This window comes from Zea mays, chromosome 10 (genome assembly GCF_902167145.1).
Source record: "Zea mays cultivar B73 chromosome 10, Zm-B73-REFERENCE-NAM-5.0, whole genome shotgun sequence".
Taxonomy (NCBI): Eukaryota; Viridiplantae; Streptophyta; class Magnoliopsida; order Poales; family Poaceae; genus Zea; species Zea mays.
The window spans coordinates 7067293-7080323 of record NC_050105.1 but is presented as its reverse complement, the minus strand read 5'-3'; the positions used below and the strand labels follow the sequence as shown (position 1 = coordinate 7080323).

Genomic DNA, 13031 nt, shown 5'->3' with positions numbered 1-13031 from the left:
TGGACCCTTCTTACCTTAAAAGATTCTTCCTTACCATAATGGATCCCTCTTATCTTAAAAGACTCTCTCTTACCTTAATTGATTCATCTTACCTTGAAAAGATGTTATCCTTATCCTAATAGATCTAACTGATCTCAAAAGATTCTACCTTGTCCTCATGGATTCATCTTGCCCTAATAAGGATATTTACCCCCACATTAGTAACAACCATGATCTAATCCAAAGTAATTAGATATTATCTAGTTTAATCTAGTTATATCCAATCTAATCTAGATCTTATCTAATCTAATATGATTTAATCTAGTAAGAGTTACTTATTGTTGGATTAGGCCATACTCCTAACTCGCTTAAGCCTAAATTGATGACTTAGATCAACTCGACCATACCCAACAACTTGACCTACATAATATGCTACATAACCTATCCAAACCGTTCAGAAGCAAACAACCAAACTAAATCGGACTAATCCCATTTAACTCTTAGTCACCTACTAAACTAGCAGCTCTATCTATTTGTCACCTACAAATTTACCTTAACTACATGTCCCTAATTCGGATAACAACTCCAAGAACAAAGATCGAAGATGATCGCCCTCATCAAATCAAGGAAGTAGAAGATTCAAGCTGGATCCTCAAGGGAATCAAGATCCATAATCTTGGATGAAGTCTTTCTTTACCCCACTCTTTCTTTCCCAAACCTATATATGCTTTAAAGATATATTTTATCCTGCATAATAAAGTGGCTATAACTATATATACATATGCTCTTCTAATCACCCACTATTGACAAAAAAAGCGAAACTCTGGATTTTTGAACCAACTATAGACTAAAAGTCTAATTACAAACCAATCCTTTTGTATCCCTTTTCTTACAAATCTCGAGGACGAGATTTCTGTTAAGGGGGGTAGGATTTGTAAAGCCCACAAATTTGCATAAAAAATAATAAAAATAAAAATAAAAATTAGAAAAAAACATGAAATATGTTTTAAGTTTGGATACACATTTACATAATATTTTCCCAATATAAATGAGTTGTGAAATATTCTTTATTAATTTTGAAACATAGATAAAAGAATTATTATAAAAATATGGATATAATTTATCCTTGCACTTATACTGGAGTTTCATGTGATGTACATAATGTTGAAATCTGAACTCTGAAGAATTTGAATTTGAAATTCTAATTAGAAAACAACATAGAAAATTAAAATAAAAAAAGAGAGAAAAGAAAAAGAATAGGGCATACTCCCCATGACTCGTTGGGCCAAATCTGCGCGGCCCACTCTTCTCCCCTTGGTCTGGGCCTACTATTCCCGTGCGGCCCACTAATTCCACCACAGCCTGTGTGCCGATACTGTGCTGCCAGTGGGGCTCGCATACCAGCCATACATCTCCTTCTCGCCTCGTTGTGCCGCTGACAATGTGGGGCCCAGTCGTCAGGTTCATCTTCCACCCAGTAAACAGACTCCGCCGAACGGTGCACATGGAATCCGAGCAAGATTGCCCACCGCCCTAGCTCCTGCCCCACTGCCCTTCTGTTTCCTGTGCGAGGATTCCGCGGTCGCTTGCGTGTGGACCCACGCGAACAACCCCACCCGTCACCGAGAACTGACCCCGTGCATGGCGCGACGGCTTGCTGCGAGATCCACGGTGTGGTCGCCAGATTCTGCGGGATAGCGTCGCGGACTCGTTCCTCTCGGTATAAAGATGACCATACCCCCCCCTCTTGCAAAAATACCCGAGCTCAATCGTGTGGCAATCTGTGAGCATCAGACCCATTGGCGGTAGCGGAGATTCTTCTCTGGTCGACCTCGTCGCCGCCGCTCGGGGGCTAGCTCGGTCCATCGTCATCAATCGTTGAGTGCGCAGCTGCGCTCGCCGTACTCCAACTCGCCAGGGGGACTCGCCACCATCTGAGAGTTCCGCGTCTTGTGTTCGGGGCGCGCGGCGAACTGCTCGTCGGATCTTCAAGGCCGCGTCTCACCGTGGGCAGGGAATCCCACTGCTCCGATCTCGGTGAGAATTACTTCTTTAGATTCGCTATGTTCCCCGATTCGATTTGCGCTAGTCGGTCGGCGAGTGAGGGTCTTGGGTCACGGGAACGCTATCGCCAGCAATGGCCTCCGCCGTGGGGTCTGGCGGTGAGGCCGTCGGGTCGGCCGGAGAATGGGGGCAAGGCTGTTGGCCGTCTGATCTTAGCGGACGGATGCGATTAGAGGAGAGAGAAGAAGGGCCCCCTGGCCGTCCGATCGCCAGTGGGTGGTTTAGATTGAATTGGAGTATCCCTGTGCGCCAAATAAAATCCGAGCCCTTGGATCGGTGGCGTGCGTCCGGGATCAATTGTGTACGTGGACATCCTACCGACCCTCCGATCTGGATCTGACGGTCAGTAGTGCGTACCGATTCAGAGGATTGCATAATTTAATCTGGACCGTTCACTTCATATCCTGCGGCCACGATCGGCCCATACCTCTTCGGTGGTGGCTTTTCACAATAGTCCCTAGGTTTTCTCTGTTTAAACCCGCAGTGCAGGACCGTAGTAAGTCCATTACAGAGAGGTCCGAAATTTTGTAGAAGTAACCCTGGGTTTCTGTCTAATCATGCGCTCAGTCCAGATATTGGTGCTCAGTCCAGATATTGGTTATAACAGGGAAACTAATTGAGAAATTGATTTTTAATATAAAAACAAATCCCTAGAACTTGTTTAATTCATAGAAAATTCATGTGATGTCCAAATTAATCCATTCCAATTTCTACAGTTTTATAATATTATTGTTTATCAACTAGTGCCACTGTTTTTACATGAAAGTCAGATTAAATTTATTTCCTAACTAATCTTATATCAAATACATAAAATCTTAGGAAAATCATAACTCCTTCGTTTTAACTCCGATTTGATCCGTTCAAGTTGCGTTAGTCTCGTAGAAATGGGTAGATCATTATTATGCAGTATATTCTTATGTTTGGTGTGATGTTAATTTTATCTATATCATGTTTGTTTGTATTGCTACGACTAGCGCGAGGCACGTGTCATCTGAAAAGCAAGTTGGTACCTGGAATCTCAAGTGCCAGGCAAGTTGTGCCCTTGATCACTTCTTTTTACCCAGCCATGTTCTGATTAATCATAATGATCTGCATAGGTTAATTTTGATGGGACCCAATAGGTTACCCTAGTTTGTCTATCTTTATACCTTGTTTACCACTGAACTTTTGGGTAGTACTTGCTAGTGCTTTATGTGGTTTTGGGTATGAAGATACATTATTCATGATCACACTTTTATTATCTGTTTATTATTACTGTTCATGATAAGATCATTATGGTAATTGGAACATGGAGAACCACCCGGGAAAACAGTGCTACCACAAGGGTTTAATGGGACGCCCTTGGCCGATTAATTAGGAAAGCTAGTGGAAGACTACCTTACCCGAAAGGGGCAAGGGCAGTAGGGGAGTGGTCAGTGTAGGGAGGCCCTCGGGAGGATTTTGCTGCGATGGCGGTCCTGCAAGGGATTCCTGCATTGGAGCTTCCTATAAACTGTAGCGGGTTTTCTGAAGCTAGTGGAACTTTGTAAAGGCCTCGTAGTGTTACCCTGCCTCGCCTCCTCGGTAGAGGTGTATGGGAAGTCGCGATCCCTTGGCAGATGGGTACCATGACTTGTGGGTAAAGATGTGCAACCTCTGCAGAGTGTAAAACTGGTATACTAGCCGTGCTCACGGTCATGAGCAGCTCGGACACTCACATGATTAATTTATGGAACTTAAATTCAATTTGTCATATGCATTGCATCGCAGGTGATGTTGTTACTTTTGTTCTACTACTTAATTGGGTTGGTATTTACTTATACTTAGTAATTGCTAATAAAATTTTGACCAACTTTAAAAGCAATGGTCAGCTTCAACCATCCTCTTTGGTAAGCCTTACACTTCACGTGAGCTCCCACCTTTGGCGAGTTCATGCACATTATTCCCCACAACTTGTTGAGCGATGAATGTATGTGAGCTCACTCTTACTGTCTCACACCCCCCCACAGGTCAAGAACAGGTACCGCAGGATGAGGCGCATGGAGGATGCCGTGATGAGTTCGTGAGTGGTCTAGGTCGTCGTCTCCCAGTCAACTTTGGGTTGCTGGACCGTTGTCTCCTTATAATGTAATTACTTATTTATTTTGTATAGAACTCCTGTTAAATAGTAAAGATGTGACATTCGATCCTGTGCCATGATTCATCATATGTGTGAGACTTGGTCCCAGCACACCTAGTGATTATGTTTGCGCCCGGGTCTTGGTGCCCCGAAACCCGGGTGTGACACTAAGCAACTCAACAAGGTGGAGGTCTCGACCAAGTCCCTATCAAGCAACTCAACGAGGCGGATGTCCCGACCTGGTCCCTACTGAGCAACTCAGCGAGGTGGAGGTCCCGACCTAGTCCTGGCCAGGTTGTAATTCAGCATGTGCCCCTGGGCCCCAGCCCACCTATCACTCACCGAATTATCACTCACATACGCTTGTACTCGCTCGTTATGAAAACGAGGTAGATACTGTTGATTCACGTTAGCCACGACAGGTCGCGTCGTCACCGAATTTCGTCCAGGCCAACAGTGCGGCACACCAAAGGGGTGTCAGGAATTCTCTGTCAACATAAAAGTCAAAAGAAGCATGATGGTTTGAGGTGTCTGGCGAGCAGTAGTTAACATTCCAATAATAAAACAAAGTTCAAAAAATATAAGCTTACAAGGTTAAAGGAGAGAGTTATCTTTGGCATTATTGGTATATCACTTGGTGCTCATTTTGGCTGAAAGCCGAGCCCTACAAATCCTATTCACATTTCCTCTCCAACTGCTTTGACCTGCAAGAACAACTAAACTTTGAGGTCATATCCTAATTGCACTGAAATGCAGTCTTGTAGAAACAATACAATTTAGTGGCATGCAATTTTGAATTTTCCCATAAGACCCTACTCAACGTGCTAAAACAAATACAAAATAAACTCCAACAAGATGCGCGAGTTGAAAGTATAGTTTTCATCAGGAATTACTTAATTTTTTGGTCCAAGACGTGTCCTAAAGTGTTTGTTGTGCTGTTCAAATCTAGAATACCATCCTGAGCCTCACTGAGCAGATTGGCAAAAAAATCAATAGTGCCGGACAAACATCACATATCCACATAAGTAGGTGTCAATAAAAGAATTCATGTGAAAAAAGATATTAGTAAAAAATATTTGTTATGAAACAATGTAACAAAAAATGGTATATCAAATAAGCACTACATGGATTATTGTAGATGCCGCAATACTGCAAGGATAAATACTTCTCATTAGTAAAGGAGTGGAAAATAACAAAGGAGTGGAAAATAACAGGAATATAAAAGAAATTTAATGATACAAACTGGATCAAGCTTGTTAGCTAGTAAAGAGTTGACATTGGATTGGTGGAACAGAGTGGCAAATTATATTGAGTCCACTCTAGAATAATCCAGACATAGAGGTCATGAGAAAGATTATATCTATCAATTGTTTTGATCTACCACATTATCTGTTCAAGAGATTATCTTCACCGTGCTAACATGACAACTTAACTTTTATCCTATACTTGTATGTGGTAAGGGGGAAACCAGGTCATTAAACAATGACATGTAAAAATTATTATAAATACACTTTAGAAGATAATTTGGCTTCTCCAATAGCTTTACAATTAAGAGTTTCATCATTCCTAATTCATATCAGGAATCAACAGGAGGGCGAGGAGGTCCACCTGAACATCTCCACTATCTTTAGTGGGGGAAGCGGGATGCATCAACGGAGAGGCGAAGAGAGAGGCTCAATGAGAGGTCGTCGACGCGTCGAGGAAGAGGAAGGCGCGCATAGGGGCGCACAGTCAGAGGCGGAGCAGGGGGAGCCCGAGCAGCAGCGTGCGCCTGTAGGAGACCATCCCGAACATTGCGTGGAGCAGGGACGATGGCTCCGATGTCTCTTCTGACTTCGATGGCGGGGCGGTACGTTGGAGGAGAGTGGAGGGCAACATAGCTCCTCCTCAACGCGGTGTGTCGCCGCCGCATCAGCGTGGGTCCCGAGCGGCGAGGGCACGAAAATGGGATGGTAGAGGAGTTCAAAGGCGATCGACATCGCGTGGAGGAGTGTGCGAAGAAGGATGTCGTGGTACGGGGTTGACAAGGGGCGTGGGTGGTGGGGAAGCTTCCAGCGTCGAGGCCGAGGTGGCGGCTAGCACCGTGCGGGAGGAGCAGAGTCGCTGAGATGCCCTCGAGGTGTCAGCTGCCCCGATAGGTCAAAGAGGGAGGAGCCAGGGCGGAGATCGACGCGAACGACTCATTTCATTTCAGCTGGATTGAAGAAAAACTCGGGTTCGCAGCAACACTCGTGAAGCACGGGGAGGGCCACAATTCCCAGCGTCTTTTAAGACTTTAGATGAAGCATTGTCAGACTGTACCTTGTCTGGCTGGTTTGAAACACAATTTCCCTTCTCAACCTCGTGATCTACAATTGCATCACCTTTATCCTCCTTTGCTTTGAAGGCCGCCCAAAGGTTGTGTTTGATTTAGAATGTTGTAGTTATATTAAACAGTACAAGTTCAAATGTATAGACTTGAGGGCACAATTGTAATTTTTCCGAAGATGTATTCCACGACTATAAATAGGGAATAGTGCCATGCATTAGCTCTCTCTCTCTCTCTCTCTCTCTCTCTCGATCAAAAGAGAACAAATCGTTTTGACTTCAAAGTTGAATTTACTTCTCCTTCTCTGTTGTAACTTCGTGAAGTCGAAGGTATTCATGTATCCCTTTTGTCACACAATATGAAAGAAGAAAAGAATAATTTCTTACGAAATTAAATTGTGTCTCTTACTTTCATGATATAAATGACACATCTGAAGTATTCTTTACATTTTCTTCACTCAACTTCAACTTCATCATTTACTCAACCTTTCTCCTGAAGGCTAAGAGCTAAAGGATGAAGATGGAATATGATCTAATGGTGTTGCCTTGTTTATGACCATCCAAAGGAATAAAAAACAAGTGACCAACAGAGCGTATGAGTTGAAGCAAGATTTGTAGATACTGGATAAATGTATCTGTTTGAAGGCTTATGAATTGGAGAGTTGCTCTTGTGTAATATCAAGACATCCTGAAAATAAAGACAGAAAAAACAAGAATTGGGAAAATTCTTGTTGTCCATTTTAACTTCCATCGGCGTGTCCACGTGCCGACAGGAATTAGTTAATCCAAGTTGGCTATATGAGAGCTAACAATAGTTAATTAATCCTCACTGGCCAGACTGACAACCGATGTGAATTAATTAATCCATGTCGGCTCAACACCATAACCAACGGGAGTTATTCTCCCATATGAGGAGCCTTCAAGTCACTTTCTCTCCTTCGCGCACGACTCCCACACATGAGCTAACAGTCGTGACCTCTTTTTCCTCGTTGTTGCACGTCCGACGCTCCCCTAGCCGCACTTGACTCATCGTGGCCGCACCCGACCCACGGTTGTCCTCCCTCGTCGACACGCCACCTCGGCCATCCACTACCGCCCACGACTGTGCCTCGTCTCTTGTTGACCGTGGCGCCCTCGGTGCATCTTCAAATGTCGGTTGTGTTCACCCCATCCCCGCGCTAGTCAACACCTCCCATGCCTCCGGCCAACACGCAAGTGCCCTTTTCCCTATGCAAATGAACATAGTTAATTACAATTAGTTTAAAAGGGGATGTTGATTATTCTTGTAGGTGTTAGTATGACCGACAAAAGTTAGATGTGGTATGATTAGAGTTAGTTTGTTATTGTGAAGTGATAGTGTGATTCGGATTAATATGAATTTATGCATGATACTAGTTATTTCTAATTTAGTGTTGTGAATACTAATTAATGAGTTTGATGTTATTAATTGATATGATGATATAATTTAACTTTATTATATTGTTGTTGCATCAATATAAATATTAATTGTTTTACTTTATCTCCATCCTCTAATCTTGTATTACACAGTTTAGGTTTTGAAATATTAATTGAATACTTCTTTGCATTTAAACTTGTGCTTTGTTTCGGTTATTTATGATGGACAATATGAATTGAATTGAATGTCTATGGTTTGGTGAACGGATAACTTAACTTGTGAAATGAGATTGTGATTATTGATTAGCTATGATGAGCTTTGATGAATTTGAAATGTTATGTATATGATGTATGTGAATTGTGATATATAATGTATGTGAATTATGATTCATATTATTTGTGCTTTGTTGTGTTCAAATTGGTTGAAAAAAATCATAATAGGTTGTGGTGCTTGTGGACTCTAGTCAGGTTGACGGGAGTTAAGCGCTAACGTGGCACCGTTTAGGTTAACTCCTCGAATTAGGAGGTGAACTAGAGTTATGGGCTGAACACAGTGATTCCTGTTGACCCATGGTGCTCGATGGGAATTAAATAAACCTCGTCGATAGTCGATGGAAATTAGATAATCCTCGACAAAAAACTAAAAGAAATGACAAACTTTCGGGGATTTATCGAATTTTGGTTGTGAGTTTAGGTTACCTTTGGTCGAGCATTCGAGAGCTACTTTTTCTTCTAAAAGCCAATCAAAGGGGTGAAAAATAAAAAAACTGTAGTTTTGGGTAGTATATTTTGAAAGCGTCTTAGACCCTGCCTTTAGCTTTTGATTTCATACCTTTTGAGATTGTGAAAATAGAGAGTTATTTTATAGCAGATAAGTTTTGTACTTGTTTGAATCAAATAACTTACGTTATTTTCATCGTCCACATCCTACAACAACTTTTTACATCTCAACATTCATAATAATTTCTGAGAAGCCACAACTCAACCAAACACACACTTAGTTTTTTAGCTTTCTTTTTAGTCATAAATGTTGGTATATGCTTCTCTGTTTCAAAGCTTTAGGCCTAGGAGCTCATGTAACTTTTGGCTGATTATAGAGGTTGTATTTTATATCATTTATATAAAAAAATATTATTTAAAATATTCTCTAGAATACATTAATCTCTAATATTTTAAAGCATCAGTTTTCACCGCCGTCGTGTGTCATCCCGTCCCTTCCGTCCATCTCTCCCTACCTCGCATTTAAATGATAAAAACCAAAATTATAAATGAAAACTCAAACCATAGTTGCTGGCTCTAAAACAGGGGTGAAGGCAGAATTACTATCGTTGATGTCGGTTGGCCTACAGGCCATCGTGTTGCTGCATTGTTGTGGCTGATGTGATATTATATGGTCAGTATCAAAAGTAATTAATACATGAGTATTAGAAATGCTAATCACGTCACTGATGGTTGCATGTAGCTCCGCCCGTGCTCTAAACTTATATTCACATCCTCTTATCTAGTAGAACATATATATCTTTATGTTTTATATTTTATACCCAAGCCTAAATGGAAACCATAGCATTATACATATACTAACTAGTACTCGTCCATTTCAATTTATAATTATTTTGATTTTTTTATACCTAATTTGATCTGCTCGTCTTATTCAAAAAGATTGCAAAGAATAAAAAAATCAAGCCATTCTTAAAATATATTATATGCTAAATGTTATCATAGTAATAATAAATAATAATTATGATCTTTTATAAAATGAGCCAGTTAAGTTGGTGTAAAGAAATCAAATGAATTATAGGTCTCAGTCGGCTAAGCTTTTGTCGGCCAAACCTCCCTCAAGCTAAATTCAGTCGGCTAGATGTCGTTTAGCGAAAAACTCGATTTGCTCACAATCAGACCAATAAAATGATCCTTTGAAGAAAAGATCTCGGGGACCATCGAGTTGATTGTTGCTCAACTCAAAGCTCGAGGGCTACATCCATTGGGTGCACCTACAACATAGGAAAGAAGATGCACTCAAAGACAATCAAATAATAGAGTTCATTCTTGGAGTCTCGAGCCTATTGTCCTCAAAATTTTGCTTGAGCCTTGGGGGCCTGTGGGAGATAGATATCCCATGTGCCACTAAGGCACCCATACATTCCTTGGGTTGCCTAAGAGGCCCATGATAAGTCGCCCAATAGGGCGCACAGTTGGCCTCGCTTGGGTAGGACAAAAACTAATGGAAGTTATGGCGCGCGAGGTAGCTGAAAATCTCGAAGGATACTGCACGGGTATACCGGTGGTGCGCCGTGCACGTGTCCCACAGAGGGATTACCTCGCGTGTCACGCGAAGGGGTCACCTGAACTCTGAAGACACGTCCCGAGCGTGGTCGAGCGCCGGATCACTCAGATGATAACCCAGAGAAGGCAACCAAGCACCGAAAGAATAGGAATACTTGTAGCAACAGGAAGTAGACTCGAGTGGACTCAATGATCTATAAAGGAATATCTCTCCAGTCAGCTATATAAGGTCGCAGAGGTACCCCTACAAGAAAGAGAGAACACTCCATTAAATTGATAGACAACTTCATCTTCCACATCCCACAATCACTTGTAATCTTCGAACTCATAGCAATCCAATACTCAGCACCACATAGGACGTAGGGTAATACGCACTTGCGGAACCCGAACCTATATAAATCCCCCGTGTTCCGATGTGCCCCTACACGTATCATCGAGCAGCAATCGACGTTGTCGTCCTTTCAAAAGCTCTACGTGGGTTACCCCGTAGCACGTCGTCGGGACTAAACACTGATAGTGTGCGCGTACAAGGAACAAAGTCCTAATAGAACTCGAGGAAGACGGTTCTAACGACTGGATCAGAAAATCAGCACACGAATAAAAAACCTTTTTGATTTTTTAGAAAAGAGTTTAAATCCAAATCCAATTTTTAGATGCGAATTTAAATTCACACACACAAAAATAATACTCCAACATGTAGCGGACAAACAAAATATTTATTTTAAGAAAAATATTATTTGAAATGTTTAATCCGTATAAATGTCCTCTAATTCAAATAAATAGCGGACAAAGAAAGATATTTTTATTTAAATTTCAAATTAGAATTTCGCAACGACCAAACATACATGAATGCATTACACTAGCTCACACTTTGTTTTTAATTACTTAGTGCACTCTAGGCGATAGAATCAGCCATTCATAAATATGTCGCCCTTGCCCCTGGCACAACCGTCGAGGTGGCTGAGGGATGGGTGGTGACTAGGGAGGGGAGGGGAGGAGAGGTGGCGATGGGGTGTAGGGGCGACACGCAGATTCGCGTCATGATTGGGGTAAGCGGTAGACGATAACGCCTAGGACGAGGGCGGGGTGCGGTGCTGAGGCCAAGGAGAACGGGCCAGGGAGGAGGATACCGGAAGCCGTGGCCGAGTGGCGGCTGCGGTGAGCGCAGGGGGGGGGGGTCGCGGGCGGGGATGACGGGGTTGGGGCACGGTATCACCGTGCATTGCTACAATTGATACTTAATATATATAAGTAGTAGAGATTTAGTTAATTATATATAAAAGTGGAGCTTTAATTTAAGATCAGGTGAGGTATATTGTGAACAACAAAATTATTTGTTTTTAAAATATAGGATCAATCGTGTTATTATTTGTAATAAAGTAGAGAATGTAATGATTAGTGTAGGAAAAAAAAATTATGATGATTTTTAATCTTGAATACGATGCATGGTCTGTCGGCATCTTTTCACGTAGACGCAAGATTCGACTCTGATCAATCAGCATTTCAAGATATATCACCTATTTATCTTTTCACGTAGATAGATAGTAGATCGATCGTTTCACAGGTCAAAATTCTGTTGTCAAACTTATCTGGAAAAGGTGTATATAAACACCTCGCTAGCTAGCGCTAGCTACCTGCCTGTCCGTGCAAAACTATTAAGCGCAGCTAGCCGATAAACCATCACCTGCATCGTCCCCGGCGACGAGAGAACGTACGCTAGCCGGCCGTCACCACCTGGAGATCGGAGATCGGTGGCATATGGCCGCCAACGACCACGTCTTCCGGGCCACCAACGAGGCATCCGTCGCCCTCCTGCGCAGCCTCCGCGCCGGAACCGTCGACCAGAGATTCAAAGCCTTCATCCACCACGCGGACGTCTACACCGCTGCCCCTGAGGAGCTGGTCGCCGGCCTGGAGCCGGTGCCGGGCACCAACGTGACGGAGGACGGGTACAACAGACAGTGGTACATATACTGTCCAAAGCGATACAAGAACGGCGAGGGAAGGACCAGCGGGCACAGGCTGCGCGCGGTGGAGACCGCCGGGACGTGCTGGCACTCGGAGACTGGCCCGAAGTCCATGCAGGGCTTGCCCGGCGCCACGGTCTGCAGCCTATCCTACGGCCACAAGGAGAAGGAGAACGAGGGGACGTCAGGTCGGCATCGCTTCCACCGAATGGGATGGAGGATGTTCGAGTATGATGACACCCAGGGCGGCGGCGGCGACCACGTGCTGTGCAAGGTGCACCGTTCGTCCTCGTCTCTGGCCAAGAACAAGTCCAAGGCCAAGAGGACGGCGACAGGCGACCACCCCGAGGCGCCGCCAACCAAGGTGATCCACGACGTGCAGGTCCAGATGCAGGACCCCGCCGGCGCCATCTTCACCGGTGCTTACCCGACGATGGATGATCCCCTGCTGATGGTCAGAGGCGAGGAGGCATCAGAGGCGGAGCACGGTGGCGACTTGGGCAAGTTCAACGTCGGTGACTTGCTCAACATCGACAATGTCGATTGGAAAACTTTGCTAGACAATGCCGATGGGAAGCAGCAGCAACAACAACCATGTGCTGAGCCGGCCAAGCAGAGCAGCGTGCAGGTGCAGGTGGACCCCGCCACCACTTTGATGCCCTCCAATGTTCATGGTCATGAACAAGGCGAGGATTCCATGATGGTCGGAGGCGAGGAAGAACAGCGTCGACGCATTGAGGAGCAGGTCAGCGTCGACGACTTGCTCGACGTCAACAATGTCGATTGGAAAGCTTTGCTAGATATGCTAGAAGACGATGAGGAGCAGGGGCTGCCACTACAGCAGCAGCCATGCCATGAGCCGGCGGCCGAGCAGAGCCAGAGCAGCAGGATCGAGGACCCGGCCGTGCCACCCGTTTGAAAACACAATACGCTTCTCT

General features: G+C 43.9%; 1 pseudogene; it reads right to left on the bottom strand.

The window, feature by feature from the left end:
- Positions 1–12238: 12238 nt before the first annotated feature.
- On the bottom strand, positions 12239–12772 carry LOC103640796 (uncharacterized; annotated as a pseudogene).
- Between the last annotated feature and the right edge of the window lie 259 nt (positions 12773–13031).